This window comes from Bubalus bubalis, chromosome 19 (genome assembly GCF_019923935.1).
Source record: "Bubalus bubalis isolate 160015118507 breed Murrah chromosome 19, NDDB_SH_1, whole genome shotgun sequence".
Taxonomy (NCBI): Eukaryota; Metazoa; Chordata; class Mammalia; order Artiodactyla; family Bovidae; genus Bubalus; species Bubalus bubalis.
This window is the reverse complement of record NC_059175.1, coordinates 8,638,661-8,661,433: the sequence shown is the minus strand read 5'-3', so window position 1 is coordinate 8,661,433 and position 22,773 is coordinate 8,638,661. Positions and strand designations below refer to the sequence as shown.

Here is a 22,773-nt window from a genome sequence, read left to right as displayed (position 1 = left end):
TGTTTAAATTGAACTTGCAGCAGCTCTCTTTTCTACTCAACTATATTCACATTAAAAAAAAACACAGCTCAAATTTCAAGGGAAAAACTCTATCAAAAATTATATTTAACTCCTGTATATTCAAAATACTGCATAGAAATTAAATGTTCACTACTTTCTAAAATTGGATAGAAATATGCAATTAAAGAAAAATTTGAAAAAAAAATAAGGAATATGATGCACAACTGTTCTTTTAAATGTATTTTTATTTCCCAAAACTATAAGAATCGCTAACATTTATTAAGTAATTATTATATGCCAAGAGCTTCAGTGTGTAATTTTGCTCCTTAGGGTCTGTCATCCATTCAACCTTTCCATAAATATCTGCCAAACATTTCTTATATACCTAGCACTAGATAGGGGTACACAGACAAAAAACAGATACAATTCTAAGAAAATGGATAGTATTTTTTTAAGTGAACAGAGAAATTAAATAAGTACAGTCTAATTCCTGAATACACGCGTTCTGAGACATACCACTGAGGCTCAAATGCTACTCCATGAATTCCTAGCTATGGGATGTGAGGCAAATCCACATAACTTCTCCAAATTTCAGTTTCCTCATCTGAAAAACGGGGATAACAAAGTCCTGAATGAGAAAAGCTGTGTAAAGCATTTAACTCACTGTTTGGCACAATGTACGCATTCAATAAGTGTTAGTTATTATTATTCGCATAAATAATAGCACCCAGGGTGCTAAAGGACCACTAAGAAGGATGCTAAACTCACACACCAGGCCAAGAAGACTTAGAGAAGGTATCTGAGTTGATTATTGAAGGTTGTACAACTCAAATATTCCTCTAGGTTCTCCACCTTTCAGGAGTCAGCCTTCTTTTCCATATCCAAATAACCCTGACCCACATCCCTGTAAAAGCAGAAAGTCTCATCTTTCATTGGGCTTCCCTCTCAAGGGCAGCAGTAAAAACTCTAATGATGGCAGGTTCCACAAACCCTGGGACTCCCCAAGCCAGATGCTCTCTCTGGATAACGGCTCTACTTTGTGTACAGCATGTTTGCCCACACCTAACCAGCTGTCCCCGGAGAAGGCAATGGCACTCCACTCCAGTACTTTTGCCTGGAGAATCCAATGGATGGAGGAGCCTGGTGGGCTGCGGTCCATGGGGTCGCTGAGAGTCAGACACAACTGAAGCAACTTGGCAGCAGCAACCAGCTGTCCCAGGCTGTTTTTGCTTTCCCAGTTACTGTTCAACCTCAAGATGGACACAGAGCCCTCTACAATGCCCCAAGACAATCTAAGAAGGAGCCATCCCTTTAAATAAGGCTTCATTGAAAGATTAGGAGAACAGAAATACACCAGGAAGGTAGCCCACAACTATGACTAAAGATGGTTACTCTGAGAGTCACAGCCAAAACATAAGTTCACTATCTTCTCTTAGCTCTCAAGGTCCTTTCCTGATGCAGGTAGGAGCTAGCTGTGTATACTCTACTCACAGGAATCCTTAGATACCTCCACATTTCAGACTCCAAGCTCAATTCCCTCTTTGCCCCCAAGAAAGAAGGAAAACCTCTCCCCAGCCCAAGGCCCTTCCCTTTCCCATCCCTGGATGTTGGGTGCATGAGCACCCATTTCCTTCATGGCAATACTTTCCTTATATCAAAGATACCTAGGACAAGCATGTGAGTCTTCAAACACTGCCCCAAATCAAGGTTACACCATCTTAACTCTGGGGTAGAACACCAATCGCCCAGGCCATCTACTGCTGCTTCAAGCTTATCTATCTCCATATTACAGACCCCACTCCTTTGGTCTTGAGGTAAAAGGAGGTCCTGGCCTGCATGACCTTCCTGGATTTTTACAGACACTTCTTGGGGGAAAAAAAGACACCTAACTCCACTGACACATAATTTTCAGGCAAAGAACAGTCTAAATCCATATACAGAGGCTTTTTTTTTTTTTTATTAGCTTTTTGAAATAATACACTTACATTAGCAAACAGAACATTTAATATGTTATTCTGAAGCTTTTGCATTTGGAGCTATTACCGTACTTTATTTTGAGCAAACTCCAGGAGATAGTAGAGGACAGGGGCGCCTGGCAGGTTGCAGTCCAGGGACGGGGCCACAAAGAATCAGACACATCTTAGCGACTGAAGAACAACAACAAACCCTACTTTATGGGCTTCCTTGAGAAAAATGTTTTAATGTTTTCTTTACAAATACATTACTAAAACAATTCATCCAAGTGGTCCACCCTCAAACAAAGAGAAGTCTCACCTTAAAGACAAGTGTTTCACTATTGAGTATCTCATTTCCTCAGAGTTCTGCTCTCAGCCAGATTACGTGTTAGATATGCATTGCTTTTCCCTAAGTGTATCCTCAGTTGTTTAGAAATAGCCAAGAGCATTTTAAAAACATTAAAGAACTATTTTATTAGAAGGTATTTTAGCGTTCTATTACTACTGAATACATAATACCTCTTGGCAGAAACTCTATCAAGGATATTAGACATATAAGCAGGGCTTCCATGAGCAGCAAGTAAAGAATCCACTTGCAATGCAGGACACACAGGTTCAATTCCTGAGTTGGGAGGATCCCCTGGAGGAGGATATGGCAACCCACTCTAGTACTCTTGCCTGAAAAATCCCATGGACAGAAGAGCCTGATGGGTGACAGTCCATAGGGTCACAAAAAGTTGGACACAACTGAGCCCGAGCACCGGAGAAGGCAATGGCACCCCACTCCAGTACTCTTGCCTGGAAAATCCCATGGACTGAGAAGCCTGGCGGGCTGCAGTCCATGGAGTCGCTAAGAGTCAGACACAACTGAGCGACTTCACTTTCACTTTTCACTTTCATGCATTGAAGAAGGAAATGGCAATCCACTCCAGTGTTCTTGCCTGAAGAATCCCAGGGACGGGGGAGCCGGGTGGGCTGCCGTCTATGGGGTCGCACAGAGTCGGACACAACTGAAGCAACTTAGCAGCAGAGCCTGAGCACACAAGATACACACCCAAGACTTATAAGCTAAAGATCCTATCTAAACACCAAGGGAACCACTTTTTGGACAGTCAAGAACCATTTGGCATTCAAATGTGTACCCCCAGAGATTTTTATTTATATTACTCAAGCAATAATTTACAAGTTCAGGGACACTTACATTTTTAGTATAATAGTACTCAGGGTATAACTCAAACTACCTTCAATCATCTATTCACTGACATCTCTCCTCTGCTTCAGACAAGCAAGTTTAGACGAGTTTAGACTTTCCACCAATGTATCAAGTTTTTTCTTTACTCTTTGCAATAGAGAACTTTAAAAAATATTTTTATTACTATTGTTAGGTGCTTAGTCATGTCCAACTCTTTGTGATCCTGTGTACTGTAGCCTGCCTGGCTCCTCTGTCCATGGAATTCTCCAGGCAAGAATATTGGAGTGGGTTGCCATTCTCCTCTCCAGGGGATCTTCCTAACCCAGGGCTCGAACATGCTCTCCTGAATTACAGGCAGATCCTTACCATCTGAGGCACCAGGGAAGCCCAATGACTATTACTGTTACTATTAAATGTTACTATTTAACTGAAATTTTCAAAGAGAATATTTTGCTAGCCACTTCAATGGATTGTTGGAAAATCAGCTGAGATAATAGGGTAAGGATAGAACAACTTTTAGGAAACTATGTATAAATTATTATCATTACTATCTTGTTAAGGTGGGAGACGGTAGATAATGGTACAAATGGCATTTAATATATGGCCTGTGAGAATGGAAGGAAGAACTAATGTGTATTGAGACTAATTTGGCAATCAGTATATCTTAATCCTCACAACCAATGTATGATATTTATATTTTAAAATACTTAACTGAAGATAACAGAGGTTAAATTACTTGCCTTATAGAAACAAAGTTAATAAAAACCTGAAGGAGGGGGGCTTCAACACAAAAGAGAGGGCTTAGGAATGGAAACATAAGCAGAAAAGTAGCAAAAAAAAGGACTGTCCAACCTACATACCACAGTTGCCTGTCTAACTTTGCCTGGTTCTCTCTTAAGTGAAGAATGTGAGAGTTGTCCTTCTCTAGCCCTTGCAGTTCAGTCTCAGCCCCAGAGACCACCCAAGCACTGTGGACTCTGGTAACTCGACTGTGAGAGTGAGAGCTGGCACTTGGAGTTGGTACGCTGTTGCAGGTCGAATGTCTGGTGAATCTGCTCTCAAGCCCTGAGGATCCACAGACCCACCAGCTACAGCTTCCTCCAGCCTCCACCATTCTGCCCAGGTGATAAAACTGAGGTTCTAACTGGGCTTTCCCATCTGAGTTCGGGCAGGATGAGGTTTTGCCTCATATGAAGGTCTGCCGTAAATGAAAAGTGCCCAAGGTGAAAACAGGCCACATGATGCAAATACCCAAGAGGGCCACAATTTATCAACGGAGGAGCCTGGTAGGCTGCAGTCCATGGGGTCACTAAGAGTCGGACACGACTGAGCGAATTCACTTTCACTTTTCACTTTCATGCATTGGAGAAGGAAATGGCAACCCACTCCAGTGTTCTTGCCTGGAGAATCCCAGGGACGGGGGAGCCTGGTGGGCTGCCGTCTATGGGGTCGCACAGAGTCGGACACGACTGAAGCGACTTAGCAGCAGCAGCTTGACTGGAGTTACAGAGCAAGAACAGAAGTCTGAGAAGAGGAAGGTACGATGAACTTGTTCCAATTGCTAACTCTGTGATTGTTAGCTGATGTTTTTAGCTTCTTCGGACTTTACTTTCCTCATCTCTAAAATGAAGGTAAGGATACCCATATGACTAGGTTTTTTGTAATAATTAATTTAGATAATCTTTGTCAAGGATCAGAAACAGAACTTGTTCTATAAAAGGCATAAATAAATGCCATATATCATAGATTCTAAAATGCACATTCATTTTCACATTTTAACATCTCTGAAATTGGAATGAATTTTATGTTGCATTACAGTTTAGTCAACAGGATTTCCCCCCCTTTTTTAATGGTACATAGTGGTACAGTCAATGGCATCTTAAGCTTGATTAAATATCAAAATATTAAAAAAAAAATCTTTCTCTTACCACAGACTTCAAGAACATTTTTTATTCCCTCCCAAACCTGACAAGTCATATAGCAAAAATAAAGCAGAAGTAAAATAATGGACAGTGCCTTATAACCATTTAGAACAATTGAGAGTAATTTCCCCCCTATTTTATGCCATAATTCCACTTTTAGGGTTGTGAAAAGAGCAACTGAGATTTTTGTGAAAGGGTAAGATCTTTAAAGAGGCTCTCTTTTGCCTTTTTCACAGACAGCCTTGGTTTAAAAAAAATTGCTAACTCTAGTAATGCAGTTCTATAAGAGGAAATATGTTTACCTTGTCTAAAAAAATGTTCCAATTAGATTATACTGGTAGATTCTGCCAAATCATCACACAGGATAAATTGTTTTGGTCCAAGTCCTGGTTTTAAAAGTGATTCATGTGAGAAGAGCCAAGGGCAAATGAGTCCTGCAAACATACCTATACTCTCACTGGTCACTTGTCCCTTTGTTTCTGGGATGCCCTTTCTGCAATCCTCTCAAAATTGTTATCCCCAAACCACCTAATAAAACAAGAGAGACGAATTTAAATAATAACTATATTATAATGCTAATAACTATTGTTAAATTTGAGGTGAAATAATGGTGAAAGTGAAAGTGAAAATGTTAGTCACTCAGTCATGTCCGACTCTTTGAGACCTGATGGACAGCAGCCCTCCAGGCTCCTCTGTCCATGGAATTTTCCAGGCAAGAATACTACAGTGGGCAGCCATTCCCTTCTCCAGGGCATCTTCCTGACCCAGGGATCGAACCCAGGTCCCCTGCATTGCAGGCAGATTCTTTATCATCTGAGCCACCGGGGAAGCCAGAAATAATGGTACGTAATTCTTTAAAGGTACATATTGAAATTTTTGTAGATAAAATGATATGTCTGGGAATAATCTAGAATTGAGGAAAATGTGTGAAGGTACAGATAAAAAACTCAGTCATGAAATTATGGAAGCTAGATGTGGGTACATAAGAGGGGTTCATTATACTGTTCTCTCTAGTTTTGCATATATTTGAAATTTTACATAATGAAAAGTATTTTTAATGTGCCACTGTGAAAAGTACTGCAACATATTTTATACCTAAGATGAATGAATTTTGTAGAATCTTCAAGAAGTACTAGAATGGCACACATGCATATAAATAAACTCCCATTCTTTCAAAGTGGTCAAATATTTCAAGATAAAGAAATATCATAGTCTGGAGGAAGTACATATTTAAGTCAACACAAAATTACTTCTCTCTAGTTTTCATCCAAAAATGCACCTTTGGATAGATTTGGCTCCAAACTCACCAATCTTCCTGCATCATTACTTCTGGAAGAGTTTCAGTCACCTATAACATTAATTATATTGTTAGAATATCTTGGAAACAATTGTGTGCATTCTGAGTCCCCTAGCACTGTTAAGGGTTCCCATTGGCACCAGGAGCTCTGTGTCTGCCATCTCATGATTTTACACCTACTAGTGCTAGGAAGTGATTTTATAAAGTTATGCATCCTGGGCTCCTCTTCTGCAGTATTTTGGCTCAACTTTTCAAGACCTTAGATGCAAAACACCATTATATTTTCCTAAACAAATCTGCCAGGGCAGAACCTAGGCCGAAACTGGCAGCAATGATGGCAACTTCAGTGCAAAAGCAGCAGCCACGGCAGCAGTGACCACAGCCATGTGACAAAGGAAGGTTCTGCACACAGGTACCTCTGGGACCCATGGTGGGAGGCTCTCACCCCTTCGTCTTTAGAGCCCGACTGGGGCATCTGCACAAATATTAACTCTGGCCTGAGGCTGGGACAGGAACTGCCAGCACATAGGCAGTAAACTTTGTCAGTAAATTATTACAAAATAAAACTGTACACATGAACACTGCAAGAAAGCACGTCAGGGAGTCATTATAATCTTTTCAAGTGTTTAGAACCCCAGGTTTTCCCTGCAGAAGGAAATGGCAACCCACTCCAGTATTCTTGCCTGGAAAATTCCATGGACAGTGGAGCCTGGCAGACTGCAGCCCCTGGGTTCAGGAGGAGTGGAGGCTACTGAGCATACACACCCGCACAGAGAGAATAGAAAGGGCCTTGTTAATGCAGAAGAGGCTGCCGCTTGCTTAAATATTTCTCGAATGTTAACTCTTAAGAAGTTGAAAACTAATACAATTATGTAAAGTTTAAAAATTAAATTAAATTAAAAAAAAAAAGAAGAAGTTGAAGTTATCTTGAAAGGATAAGAGCATTCTAAGTATCATTGGGGGAACACGGATAATAAGATTTTGGTGACTTCATCAGACTTTTTCCAAGACAAAGATACTTTTATTTTGATAGTACAAGACTCTGGGACTCTAGGAATAGAATTGGCCCTGTGCACACAACTCTGGGGAACTAGGTTCCTTTCATCTTGTGACAGCTGCCACTCTGCAGAAAGATTTTGATTTAGTATCTTGTTTTTAATCCCCATTTTTATTTATTTGTGTTTGGTAAGACCTAAGTGCGACAAAAGCTATTTTTCTGCAAATATGAGGTGGTACTGTGTTCTGTTAGAATCTGAATTCACTCATTGAAACATTTATTTTCAGGTTTACCAACTGTTTATTTTCACTAACATTTGAGCATGTTATTTTATAAATGACAGGATTCCAGGGTGGAAATGGAGTGCTTTTTCTCCTTTTAATTTCTATTTTAAAAAATTATGTCAGTTAAACTCCACTTCAGTGTTGTGGTTTAGCAAACTTGTTTTGCTTTACGGAAGAAGGAGTGTTAAATTTGATATTTTAAAACATGTTTCTTTATGGTTAAACATGATTTCTCAATGTTATTTTTACTTGTATTTTGCTTTTGGTATGGCCAGATAGTCAACTTGTTTTTCATAGCTCCTGATTTTCAGAAAAATCAGAATAAATTAGTTCCCTAAAAAAAAAGAATCTCGGGTTTTGAAAACAGCTTCAATACTGCAAAGCACATACCCACAGACTTAGAAAACAAATTCAAAGATCGAGACATTTGATGGGAAGGTATAGTACTCACTATGAAGCTTCAGATGAACAAATTATTAATGAGGAGGCTATTTAAAAATTATTTTCTTATAGTTGAGCATGCATGGATAGAATGCATAAGCAATCACTTTAAATTTTATACAAATTATGAAGTCACATTTGGTTTCTTTGTACAACCTCAGCAAGTCATAAGAAATGTCAGAGGATTTTGATATTTGGCAAAACTAATACAATTATGTAAAGTTTAAAAATAAAATAAAATTTAAAAAAAAAGAAAAAAAAGAAAAAGAAATGTCAGAGGAAATATTAAAATGCCATTGTATAAATTTACATTTTTAATTAAATATATTAAAATATTTTGTATGAAGAATGAAATATTTTTAGAAAAAATATTCCATGGAGCTCTTTAGCTCTATAGGTGCTAAAATTTTTATTTCAAAATAATTTATCAGAAACTTATCCCAAATATTGTCTATAAAATAGACTATAAAATACTCTTAATAGCTTCAACAATTGCATCAGCAGAAGGATCCTTGTCAAAATTTAAAATTATCAAAAATTGTTTGCAACTTTTCATTTTTCAAGGCCAAGTAATGTTTCTTTGGATTGTATCAATCAAAAATAAAATTGCTAAAGGTATATATTTTAAGAACATTTAAAATGAATTTTCCTAAAAGAAAGCCACAAAATTATGATTAAGATACCACATTGATAAAGTATTATTATATTTATTGTTTTATATAAAATTATGGCATCAAAAACATTTTTTGTACTTTGTGAGTTATATTGTTATTCATATACCACTATCACCTCTGTTGTATTTTATAAGTAACAAAGTGTTTTTAAAGGAAAAGCTTTATTTATGGTACTTTTAATGGCACTTTTTTCCTGCCTTTTTCAACAAGAGCCTGCTTTTTCATTTTGCACTGGGCCCCTCAAATTATCTAGTTTGCCCTGTTCACAGAAAAGGATATTTTATATGTTTTACCTGATTAAGGGAATAGCTATATTTCTAGATGTAATCAAGGCCATTAAATCTATTCATAGTGCTGTTATATGGAAGAAGAGAAAAGCTGTCTCTTAGAAATGTTTAACCAATTTCTGTAAGCCAAGCATTATAGAAGATTCTAGTTCGGTGGGATAGTGGGGACAATAAGATGAGCTATTGTCTTACACAGATAGCAAAACTGCAACAGCAAACTAATTTTTTTCAAGGTCACAAGTAATTTAGACTTGGCATTAAATCTCAAGTCTCTCAAATCTACCTGGTATAGTTTTTACCACCAATTCTTTCTGATTGTATCAATAACAATTCAGAAAAGCAGAAAGTGTTCTAGGTATTTCAAACAGAATAATGTGAGTAATGACCACCAAGGAAAACCAATTCAAAGGTGCTGGAGCAATGGAAGGAAACAGCTATTGCTGGAGGAGAGATACCCCTACATTCTCCCTTCCTCCCTTCCTCTCTTCCTGCCTCTCATCTTTCACTCCAGATTCCCATTAGCAGAACTGAATTTTAAGTCAGCAGACAGAAGAGTCTGGAAAACTTGGTCTGTAGGAGTCACTCCTCTATGATATTGAGCAGAACAGGGGAAGGGTGAGCAGGGGATAGAAAGCAAATGACTGGTGCACTGAATAAGCCAGGGCTGTTAATTTCTTTAGGTCTGAGAGCTTCCTGAAAGTCTAAAAAGTGCTGGTAGTCAGCTATTACTGGCAGTCCTCAGTTACTGAGATAATGCATGTAAAGCCCTTAGCACAGAACAGGGGATAGAATAAGTCGGCTTACATCAACCTCCTCATCATTATCATTACTTATCACTATCACTACTATTAAATGGGAAGAGGTTCCCTGGTGGCTCAGATGGTAAAGAACCACCTGAAATACAGGAGACCTGGATTTGATCCCTGGATTGGGAAGATCCCCTGGAAAAGGGAGTGGCTACCCACTCTAATATTCTTGCCTGGAGAAATCCATGGACAGAGGGACCTTGTGGGTTATACAGTCCATGGGGTGGCAAACAGTTGGACATGATTGAGCAACTAACACTTTTACTTTACAGAATTATCAAGGAAACAGGAGAGTTTGCCAAAGGATGTTGAGGCCACCATTCAATATGTGAAATAAAAAGACAAAGCTGAATGTAATGCTGGTCAGTCATAGTCTCTCAAGCAGAGCAAACTGTTGACCTTATAAAGGTCTTTGTTTGGAGGGAACATGAAGTGCCAGGAATTGTCAGATTTTCATGGGTCAAAGTTTTCACTTTCATGCATTGGAGAAGGAAATGGCAACCCACTCCAGTGTTCTTGCCTGGAGAATCCCAGGGACGGGGGAGCCTAATGGGCTGCTGTCTATGGGGTCGCACAGAGTCAGACATGACTGAAGCGACTTAGCAGCAGCGGCAAGTTGGTTGACATCAACTGCAGTCCATTGCTACTCAGGTGAGACTGTTGTTGATTAGTTGGCACTCAGAGGTATAAACATGGCATGATTCTGTCTCTGATAAGTTGATTTCATGAGGGGTTTACCAAGGCAAGTTATTCCTGACCGAGTAAATGGGTTTAAAACTGGTTTTGTGACTACTTGTTATCTTTGCTAATAGCAAAAATCAGCCTTTTTCTAAGTTTATGGGAAGTTCTTAATTTTCAGTACTTCCTTTTGATTGTCATTCAATCAAATCTTCAGGAGAAACCTTCATGGATGGTGCAGATCTTTACCACTATTGTTGATTTTCCTTAAAGGTGAGGCTTCATCTGTGGAAATTTTATTTTCAGTTTACATGTCTATCAGTAGGATTTTATCCTGTTCATTTGTTTGGTCTTTAAACAATTTCTTGAATCATCTGTAAGGACAGTGGCTGTACTAAAGTATCTAAAGTTAAAGTTAAGTCGCTCAGTCGTGTCCAACTCTTTGTGACCCCGTGGACTGCAGCCCACCAGGCTCCTCCATCCATGGGATTCTCCAGGCAAGAATACTGGAGTGGGTTGCTATTTCCTTTTCCCAGGGATCTTCCCAACCCAGGGATGGAACCCAGGTCTCCCACATTGCAGGCAGATGCTTTAACCTCTGAGCCACCAGGGAAGCCCTAAAGTATCTAAGGCTCTGGAAAATACACATTTAACAACAGTGAGACAAGTAAGTATAATTGGAAGAGACTGGAAGACATTTCAAAACCATGATCCCAAATTTCCCAGGCCTGACCATGAAAAAAGTCTCAAAGATCCTCAAGTCTATTTCAGATAGTTAGGTTACCTTTCCTTTAGCTTAGATAAGGATTATTGCAAATCAATTATAGTACTTGGGTATAACATATCTTCCCTGGTTGGCCAAAAGAAAATCTAAGGTCATTCTATTATCTATAACTACTGGGTTTATTTATTTATTTATTTATTTTTCGCTGTACTGCGCATGTTTATTATTATTCTTTTTTTTTTTTATTTTATTTTTAAACTTTACAAAATTGTATTACTGGGTTTAAAGAATTTAACCTGATTTGTTGTGCCCCAGAGTTGGGGATGTACTATTTAATATCTTAGCCAAAGTAATGGAACATATTTTTGATAAATGCCTTTAGTAGTTTAACTCCTCTGGATAGGATCATTATTCTCAGGATTGACTCCCCATCAAAGGTTTTATACTTTTGTCCTCTTTTAAAGAAGATCTAGTCCATTTAGGATATTTGGATTATGTTAGTTATCTATTGTTCTGTAACAAATAATCTCAAATTTAGCAGCTTAAAACAAGAGTATTCAGTTGTTTGAGGGTCAATCTCACATTGTTTGAGGGTCAAGAGTCCAGGAGAAGTATATCAGGGTGATTCTGGCTTGCTGATCTACATTTTTTAGTCAAAAAACCCATTGACAAATAATACTGTCAACACTTAGTTTTTGAGCCACAAAGAATATTAAATCAGCAGTTGGTACTGAAGTATCCAAAAACTGTTTTGTCCATCAAATTTCAAAAACACAATCAGACAGTTCCGTATTGGGTAAAGATTATAGAATTGCTGGAATAAGAGTATTTGTCTGCTGCTGTTGCTGCTGCTGCTAAGTTGTTTCAGTTGTGTCCGACTCTGTGCAACCCCATAGACGGCAGCCCACCAGGCTCCCCCGTCCCTGGGATTCTCCAGGCAAGAACACTGGAATGGGTTGCCATTTCCTTCTCCGAAGAGTATTTCTCTAATGGATAATAATATGAGATGAAGAAAATATTGGTACTTATAACTTACTAATTGATGTATAAATATGAGTGTTTTTCATTAGCAACAAGGAGTTACTGTATATGATAATATCAGGTTTGAAGGTAATCATAGTATAAGATCTAAAGGTGTTTTAATATATTTAGTTGAGGTTCATGACTATTCTGAGGCAACTAACCTAGCATTGGCTACTGTAATAAGAGATTGGCCTTACAATAGGTATTAGGTCTTAAGTGTATGTCATGTTGAAGGGTTAAAACCCATATAGGTGAATTTTCTCATGTTCATACAAAAAAAGAAAAGTTTATATAATCCAGGAAGGCTTTTAAGGCCTCTGTTGAAATCTGTGTGTGTCCATGGAATTTCTCAGGGGGTGCTAGTGGTAAAGAACCCACCTGCCAATGCAGAAGTAAGAGACATGCATTCTATCCCTGGGTTAGGGAGATCCCTTGGAGGAGGACATAGCGACCCACTCCAGTATTCTTGCCTGGAGAACCCCATGGACAGAGGAGCCTGGCAGGCTACAGTCCATAGGATTGCAGAGTCGGACGTGACTGAAGCAACTTAGCACACATCCATGGAATTTTTGCCTATTGCAATTCTGACACCATAGTTATTCCTTCAGTGAGTTCTTAAATCACACATGGTGTAGGTATATTATTAACAATATCAACTATAATTTTATTGTAAGAAATTTTCTGTGATTTTTAAAAGCAATCCTTTGCAGTACATTTTATCTGGTAGTTTCATTTGCAAAGTAAATCCCTACCTACTATATTCATAGGAATTGTGTCATAGAGAAGAAAGGAATGCCTTTCTGATAATGATTCCAAGGTATCAATAACACGTTGGGACTTAGGGAAGGACTTAGGATTCTTAGACATTTCCATTATTTTAGTGCTTCCAATAAATCCATGCCTTCCATACTTTACTGCTGCTGCTAAGTTGCTTCAGTCGTGTCCGACTCTGTGCGACCCCATAGATGGCAGCCCACCAGGCTCCCCTGTCCCTGGGACTCTCCAGGCAAGAATACTGGAGTGGGTTGCCATTTCCTTCTCCAATGCATGGAAGTGAAAAGTCAAAGTGAAGTCGCTCAGTCGTGTCCGACTCTTAGCGACCCCATGGACTACAGCCTACCAGGCTCCTCTATCCATGGGATTTTCCAGGCAAGAGTACTGGAGTGGGGTGCCATTGCCTTCTCCACCATGCTTTACTATATACACTCAAATTTGTCTTCTCTTCTTTCACCACCTGGCACAGTCGGTCATTTTTAATTTAAGTGAAAATTTCTCTTTTTTTCTTATCAAAAATCTATTTTAGATTTCAAACAACTTTAAAATTTTATTCTCAGGGATCTGATGAGATTAATGGTAGATGTAGTGGCTCCATAGCAACAAAAAAAAGCAATATTAGTCCCTTCAAGAGGTTAGAAAAAGGAAAGGGAAATACTGGGGCTTAATGTCACCCTTGGAGTAACATCAATGGACCAATTTGGGATAATTATCCCTCTATTCCTTGTGTGCGAAGTCACTTCAGTTGTATCTGACTGTTTGTGATCCCATAGACCATAGGCCACCAGGCTCCTCTGTCCATGGGATTTCCCAGGCAAGAATACTGGAGTGGGTAGCCATTCCCTTCTCCAGGGGATCTTCCCTACCCAGGGATCAAACCCAGGTCTCCCACATTTCAGGCAGATTCTTTACCGTTCCTTAGCCATTTTTGGGCTGCCGTCTATGGAATCGCAGAGTCGGACACGACTGAAGCGACTTAGCAGCAGCAGCAGCAGCAGCCATTATGAAACATTGATTCTTTCAATCACCATTGTATTTGCAATATCTACAGGTATTCCTAACCACAGGCTCCCAATTTTTCAGGGAATGGAGGCTTTTTTAGTTATTTTTATAGTTTATTTTTATTCATTTATTTGACCGCTCTGAGTCTTACTACACAAGATTCTTAGTTGTATCATATAGGAGCTAGTTCTCAGACTAAGGCTCAACCCCCAACCCACACACAGACACTGAGAGCATGGAGTATTAGCCACCAAGGGAGTCCCTTTAGTTATTTTTTAACTAGCAAGCCAAACACCATTTTCAGCTCCTTTAGTTCCTAAGACTCTGGCCGTGTCTAGCCACAACTTGACTATTTTCTAAGTTAGCAATTTTACATTTCACTTTCTTTTTTATCATTAAATTACATATTTAAAATTTGACCCCATTTACAAGAGAAGACTTGTCTCTCTACTTTAGTTGTGGGTTTACTCCAGTTTCTAGAATATTTCCTGAAGTATATTTTTCATGTTTGTTTTGGTTACAATTTGAACCTTTTTACAATTTTTTCCCTTAAAATATTATTTCTGAAATTGTCTTATTGTAGGCAATTTTTAAATTTGCATAGTTCTCTTGAGACAACTTTTTTAAATTTATATAACTGGGTGGTTTAAATTTTTTCTTTCCTACCTTTCAGCTTATTAAGCATTTTCCATGAGAGGCTAAGCACTAGCCTAACTAGTTGGTATAGATATATAATAGAGAAAGTTAACTGTAACAAAATATTAAATTCTGTAACAAATTTCTGTCTGTATTCCAAAGTTTAGGAAAATCTTCAATTATATCCTTTAACTTGGCTCTAGATGATAATTTTAATTCAACCTTCTCATCTAGAAATTTTATAATAAAATTATTCTTTCCCTGAGAAAACCCTCAAAAAAGAATAGCTCATCTAGAAGGTCAAGTAAAACTGAGTAAAAAGAATGAAATGCAAGATGAATAGGTTTCAAGGTTACAAAGTTTTTGAAAGAGACTACCTTGAGTTAGAAATTTTTTGAGGTCTTAACATGACACTTTAAGAATCTGACTATAGGTATTTTGTCTCCTAATATTATTAAAGTTCTTGTTAATGATATTAATTTAATGCTTTGGACATGTCAAACATGACATTATTAAATCAAAATAATTTTTTGCTATTTACCAAGAAAAATACAGAAGTTAGATTATAGAGCTTCTTAAAGGAAATAGAAGCTCTTCCAAAGAGAAGGAAGAGATTTGGCAGAGACAAACCCATAACACACAAGGAAGACAGGCCTCTACAGTCAGTTTACAGTGTGGGCTTTTGAAGGGTATTGCCACAGGACTGGAAAAGTTCAGTTTTCCTTCCAATCCCAAAGAAAGGCAATGCCAAAGAATGCTCAAACTACCACACAATTGCACTCATCTCACATGCTAGTAAAGTAATGCTCAAAATCCTCCAAGCCAGGCTTCAGCAATATGTGAACCATGAACTTCCTGATGTTCAAGCTGGTTTTAGAAAAGGCAGAGGAACCAGAGATCAAATTGCCAACATCTGCTGGATCATGGAAAAAGCAAGAGAGTTCCAGAAAAACATCTATTTTGACTATGCCAAAGCCTTTGACTGTGTTGATCACAATAAACTGGAAAATTCTGAAAGAGATGGGAATACCTCTTGAAACCTATATGCAGGTCAGGAAGCAACAGTTAGAACTGGACATGGAACAACAGACTGGTTCCAAATAGAAAAAGGAGTTTGTCAAGGCTGTATATTGTCACCCTGCTTATTTAACTTCTATGCAGAGTACATCATGAGAAACGCTGGACTGGAAGAAACACAAGCTGGAATCAAGATTGCCAGGAGAAATATCAATCACCTCAGATATGCAGATGACACCACCCTTATGGCAGAAAGTAAAGAGGAACTAAAAAGCCTCTTGATGAAAGTGAAAGAGGAGAGTGAAAAAGTTGGCTTAAAGCTCAACATTCAGAAAATGAAGATTATGGCATCCGGTCCCATCACTTCATGGGAAATAGATGGGGAAACAGTGTCAGACTTTATTTTTTTGGGCTCCAAAATCACTGCAGATGGTGACTGCAGCCATGAAATTAAAAAACACTTACTTCTTGGAAGGAAAGTTATGACCAACCTAGATAGCATATTCAAAAGCAGAGACATTACTTTGCCAACTAAGGTCCATCTAGTCAAGGCTATGGTTTTCCCTGTGGTCATGTATGGATATGAGAGTTGGACTGTGAAGAAGGCTGAGTGCCAAAGAATTGATGCTTTTGAACTGTGGTGTTGGAGAAGACTCTTGAGAGTCCCTTGGACTGCAAGGAGATCCAACCAGTCCATTCTGAAGGAGACCAGCCCTGAGATTTCTTTGGAAGGAATGATGCTAAAGCTGAAACTCCAATACTTTGGCCACCTCATGCGAAGAGTTGACTCATTGGAAAAGACTCTGATGCTGGGAGGGATTGGGAGCAGGAGGAGAAGGAGACGACAGAGAATGAGATGGCTGGATGGCATCACTGACTCGATGGACATGAGTCTGAGTGAACTCCGGGAGTTGGTGATGGACAGGGAGGCCTGGTGTGCTGCGATTCATGGGGTCGCAAAGAGTTGGACACGATTGAGCAAATGAACTGAACTGAACTGGGTTCCCCAACCAAGCAGAAAGTAGGATTGTCAAGTTGACAAAAACCACACAATCCTTGACACTTGAGTATGGACAAAACAAAGTGAACAAATTAACAAGAGAGTACTTTGTGAAGGTTTTATAGGGGACCCCAGATAAAGTTTTACAAACCTTTTTTTTTTTTTTTCCACAAATTGATTGTTGGTCTAACAGATCTCCAACAATTAGCCCTCAAGTCTGGCTTGCATTGAAAATGTATCAAGCTTATGCTCCCAGCTGTTCCCTATGGAACACTCCCTTGTACTTCAAAAGCAACAAGCTTTCAAAGCACAAATCCAGTTGCAGCTGTAGAAAAAAAGTTTATGGTTACCAAGGGGGAAGGGGACAGGGAAGGATAAATTCAAAGATTGGGATTGGCATATACACACTACTCTTTGCAACTCCATGGACTGTAGCCTGCCAGGTTTCACTGTCCATGGAGTTTTCCAGGCAGGAATACTGGAGTGAATTGCCATTTCCTCCTCCAGGGGATCTTTCTGATCCAGGGATCAAACCTGTGTCTCCTGAGTCTCCTGCATTGGCAGGTGGATTCATTACCACTACACCACCTGGGAATTGTATAGCATAAGGAACTCTATTTAATACTCTGTAATGACCTACATGGGAATAGAATCTAAAAGAGTGGATATATGTATAGCTGACTCACTTTGTCATACACCTGAAACTAACAGAACATCGTGTATCAGCTATACTCCAAATAAAAAAAGAAAAGGAAAAAACAAAACAAACCAACCTAGGAGAAAGCAAAACACAAGAAATAAACAGCACCAAAAGCAAGGCAAGCAGCAGAATAAGTAGGTTAATAGCAAAAAAACATTGCCTAGATGTGTGCTAAGTCACTTCAGTCCTGTCCGACTCTGGGCGATCCCATAGACGGCAGCCTACCAGGCTCCTGGCACGTCTCCAAAACAAAAGGTATAATGATCTTATACAAAGACCTAAGGCAATGGCACCCCACTCCAGTACTCTTGCCTGGAAAATCCCACGGACAGAGGAGCCTGGTAGGCTGCAGTCCATGAGGTCGCTAAGTCGGGCACGACTGAGCGACTTCACTTTCACTTTTCACTTTCATGCATTGGAGAAGGAAATGGCAACCCACTCCAGTGTTCTTGCCTGGAGAATCCCAGGGACAGAGGAGCCTAGTAGGCTGCCGTCTATGGGGTCGCACAGAGTCGGACACGACTGAAGCGACGCAGCAGCAGCAGAAGCAGGCTTTATTTAGTAAATGGTGCATCTCCAAACCGAAAGATCTAATTGCTCCATACAAAGATCTAGGCCTAAACAAAGACATATTCGGTTACAAATCCTAGAATAACATATTCAGTGATATAAACTCAGTGAAACTACTCAGAGATGAGATTATTGTTGAAACTGACGCACCTGACAACACATCTGAAGAGTAAATAGAATTTTGGCAATGTGCCCAGTGAGTGTACCTGTTGGCCTCAGGGTTCCCTGGAATGCTCCTAAATGAAGATCTTTAAAAGAATCTAGGTGGACCCTCCAAAAGTGTCCAATGAAGCCATCACTCAACATCTGAAATAAAAAGACAAAGCTAACTTATTGCTTGTGATAGTAAGAGATGCTGGTCAGACACACTGTCAGAATACATTGTCAATTCTATTATATAAGGATTTAGGGACGCACCAAGTTCAGGAACTGGTGAACTCTCAGAGGTATAATTGGATTAACATCATCTATAGAAGCATGGCTACTCAGGTTAATCTACTGTTGGTTGGGTACCACTCAGAGGCGTGCTATTGGAGTGCATCTGTCACCAATAGGCTGACTTTCAGAAGTGAGAGATTGACAAGAGCGTCTGGCTTGTATACGTGTGTTTACCAAGGTGAGTCATATAACAAAACAGGCTTTAAATTAATTATGGTGGCTGCTTGTTTTATGGCTTTGTTATTAAATGCAAGTTCATGTGCCCAATGCACAGTGAAACCAAACAATACCAAAACATCGGAGTCTGGAGCACAGAAAGGTTTATGGTAGGGCCACGTAAGCAGATGGGTGGCTCATGCCTTAAGAACCTTGGAACTCTGAAAAAGCTTTCAGCAAAGCCCTATTAAAGAAAAGGTAAGGGAGGGGCATGGTTAGTGGTTGCAAACTTCTTGGTGTCAGATCCTTTGTTCTTGAAGTCAGATCACAATCAGGTCACGATGTTTCTGGAAACTTCCACCAAAACAAATATTATTCTCTGTTCTGACAAGAAAGGGCAAGGTCCCAAGGCTTTCTGAGGTCCACACCCTAGCTAAAAGGAGAGGTTTCCAGCATCAGCCAGTTACCCTGCCCCGGACCGTTCGACCCACCCCCAGTCTGGGTCCTCCCACCGGTGCCCAGACCCTCCTGAAGAGACAGATCTCAGCCTTCAGTGCCAGGTGCCCAGACCCTGCCCAGCCATCATCACTGAGGGAACCAGGCGCCTGAGACTCAGCCTGCCCTCAGGCCGCCCAGACGGGGACCAGGTCCCAGGGACTGTGACCCATGGACACTGCGGCCGCCATTAGGTCACTGAGGTAGGGATGGGGCAGAGGTCCACTGCTGCTTCCATGCCTGGGTCCAGCCAGTGGGCAACCATGGCAAGGGCTCTGACCAGTGCACCTCCAGTGCCTACCCTCCACCGTGTTTTGCTTTGTTTAAAAAAGACAGAAAGAAAGAAAGTGGGGGAGGCCAAAGGGCAGGGGACAGAACATGGGGAAGAAACAAAGGTGATCAGTCGGGGGTTGTGGGGCAGCCCCGGGTGGGGTTCAGCCCTCAGCCTGTCCCCAGGCCCTCCAACTCACCTGCTGGCCCTGAGGATCTGGAAGGCCAGGGCAGAAGGCCTTGGTTGCTTCTCACTACGCTCACGGCCCCCAAAGCACTGCCCGGCTGACTGCTGAGGGAGCGGACCCGTAACGGCTGTTGTAACGGCTGCTCTAACGGTTGTGGTCTCCACTAAGGATCTCGCACTAACAGCTGTGCCCCCGCTCCGCCCCATTACAGCTTCAGAATAATCAGTCTTTTCCTATATTTGTAACAGATTTTTTTCCCTCAAGTTCAAAAATAAGATAGAGTAGGAGAACTATTGGAAGCTGCCTCAAGTGGTAAAATTGCCCACTCTGAAACAGGTGCCAGTCTTTAAGTTAGATGACAGTCTTTGGTACAAATGAGATTTCTATGTGTACAGCTGAACTTTATATGGTTGAGCCAGCAGATGAAGAAAAAAAAGGATTCTTCCGGAAGAAGGGTTGCAGCTGAAATTAGTACACATTTAATTTCAAATTTTCATTCCCTATTACCATTAACATTTATTGTACACAATATTCCTTTTTAGTAAACTTATGTGTAAAAATTGTATGTAGATTTGTTGAGAGAGTATTCCACCTTTACATTCCTTGCTTTTTCTTCTTTATTTCATCGTGCAGCAAGGTTCTCTTCAGAGAATTTCATAACTCACCTTTTTTCATATTCAATATTGTAAGCCACTTCTAGTTTTAACTTATAATATCGTCTTCATTTCCAAGGCAACTGGTTATAATGTTATTTGTAACCACAGAGTTAGAACTTTGTCATGGAATTAAACATTACAGAAAGTAAATCTAAATTTATATTTGGAAAAGAAGAGGAAGTAAAGAGAGTATCAGTATGATTCATTGCTTGATTTCTAGATTCAGACAAACCTGAGTTTAAGTCCTGGCTCTTCCATTTACGAGTTGTGTGACCTGGGGCAAGTTACTCAACTTCTTCAAGCTTCTGGGTTCTCATTTGTGACATGATAATACTAAATAAAACCCACTTTATGGCTATTGAGAGGATTAAAAGCAATAAATTGTGTAGAGTGGTTAGCATAGCTCCTGGCACCTGGCATGTGGTAGGTTTCTAATAAATGGGATGTATTCTTTTTGTAATTAATAGGAAAAATATGAAGAGATGTTAAAAAACATAATTTGTTTTTCTTTTTTCTCTTGTTTCTTGTTTTGCTTCTGTGTAAATAAAATTAAATATTTTGAAACTCTTTTACTAACATTTGCAACACAAAACCCTGTTTAGATCTTCACAGCCCTCTAAGGCAAGAAATGTGTTGTTACTACATCAATGTATTTATGGTTAAAAAAAAAAAAAGCTTTATTTGGGTGAGGTAACAGCGGTGGGAACATGAAGTCAAAGAAATGTATGAGTTCATTAAATGTGACTAAAGTATCCAGGGGAGATGGCAATTTACACTCCCAGAGAATTTCACTCTCACCACATTCAGGTCCATCTAGTGACATGATAGATGCATCCATGGGCTGCTGCAACAGAAAATAATAGTGTCCAATTGGCGTAGAACCTCCTGAAATTTATGAATGGCTCAAAGAAATAGAGACACAGAAGGCTTGCAAAAGTACCTGTCCTTTTGCAAGATGTGACAAGTATTTGTCACGTCAATTTGTGAAATTGATGTCCTGTACCAAGAAAAGTCCTGAACGCCTCTGGTTGAATAATTATCTATTGAATGAATGTACTATATTTAACCATTCCCCTGGCTGAACATGTTTTCTCCCAATTTTCTTTACATTATAAATGATAATGCTGCAAGTATCATTGTATACAAACTTCTTTTCTTTCATGAGGTAGTGATTATAAGTCCAGTCCCAGGAGCTTCAAATATCAATAATCTTAAGCAATTTACTTAATCTTAATATCCCTCAGTGTCCTCATCTGTAAAATGGAGATAATAAAACTACCTACTTCATATGGATGCAACAAAAATTAAATATGTCAAGCACTTAGAAAAGTGCCTGGCATGGAGTAAGCATTCTAGGTGGCAATCACTATTAAAGGTGAAATTTTGCCTTAAGCTGAATCTTCATTTGTAAAAGAGCGTTTGTATTTTTATGCTCTCAGTGTTTAATGCTAAGCATCTTTTTAAGAATTAAATTAAGAATTTAAGATTTAAAAATTAATTTATAGCAACAAGGACAATGTCTGGTTGCTTATTTTTCCATAGCCTCTTTTAAAGTTTTATGATTTTTCTTATGCATACTTTTAAATTCATTAACTGTGAGATATTAGCTTATTGTTGTTTTAATGCAAGTTTATTTAATTGCTAATGAAGGTATTTTTTAAAGTTTCCTCTTATTCGAATGCTATTAGTATCCTTTTGTTCTTTAGGGATTTGGTGTTAGGCTTTAGCTTCCACTGAAAACTGATGTATTTAAAATTCCATTAGCTCACATATATTTAGTACAAGTAATTCTCTAAGTCTGTTTTCTTTTTTAGCTTCCTTTATTAATTTTCATTTTATAGATACTTAAAATGTTTATATAGTAATATATACCCATCTTTTTTCATTTTTCTTTTGATGCTCTTGTTTTCCTTCTTATTTTCTTACAATTTGATTTATTAATACTTAACTTAAAGAAGTGTTCTCCTAAAGAACAGAGACTCTTAGCCATCATTGGATCTATATGCCCAGCCCAGAACATAGTAGGCAAACCAATAAATATTTATGGAATGGACGAATAAGTAAAGGAACAACTGAATTGGCCTCAGTAGTCCACAGACCACACAAAACATAATAAGATCATATTTTCTTTAATAGCCAAATTAAGAAAACTATGAAGCTGCATTCCACAAGCTGTTAAGAAACCCATTCTTTCTTGGCATTTCCCTCCCACAGACCTATTACACATCCCCCTATTACACATCAGTTGTCCTGATCATGTAGCATCACTGTTGGAGTCTAGCAAGTCACTCATACTGTCTATAACCAGTTTCTCCAGAACACCACTCTGTCCAACCGGTTTCTCTCCTAGCATGGACACAGATACCTTCCTTAATTCTCCAAGGCACTAAGAAAATAATTTTAAAATTAACAAAATACACTGAAGGTTCAAGAATGAAACAATAATAATATAGAGTACTACTGCTAGACGGAGTTACTATAAGAACACTCAGTACAGCAATGGCCACTCATTCCCACTAAGAGAAAATCTCAGGCATCTCCACACTCTGGAATACTGGCCCTATGAACCCCTGTGGTGGAAGTATGAATGG

The 22,773-nt window shown here is 39.2% G+C and overlaps 2 long non-coding RNA genes across 2 annotated transcripts; both read right to left on the bottom strand.

Moving 5' to 3' along the window:
• Nucleotides 1-239: 239 nt before the first annotated feature.
• Nucleotides 240-2,619, bottom strand: LOC123330548. The gene is made up of 2 exons (XR_006546549.2): nucleotides 2,049-2,619; nucleotides 240-604 (listed from the first exon to the last, which is right to left on the bottom strand). It is a non-coding gene; the product is annotated as an uncharacterized LOC123330548 (long non-coding RNA).
• An 858-nt stretch (nucleotides 2,620-3,477) lies between these two features.
• LOC112580692 lies at nucleotides 3,478-19,675 on the bottom strand. The gene is made up of 5 exons (XR_003105039.3): nucleotides 19,539-19,675; nucleotides 18,186-18,285; nucleotides 6,377-6,417; nucleotides 5,516-5,597; nucleotides 3,478-4,767 (listed from the first exon to the last, which is right to left on the bottom strand). It is a non-coding gene; the product is annotated as an uncharacterized LOC112580692 (long non-coding RNA).
• Between the last annotated feature and the right edge of the window lie 3,098 nt (nucleotides 19,676-22,773).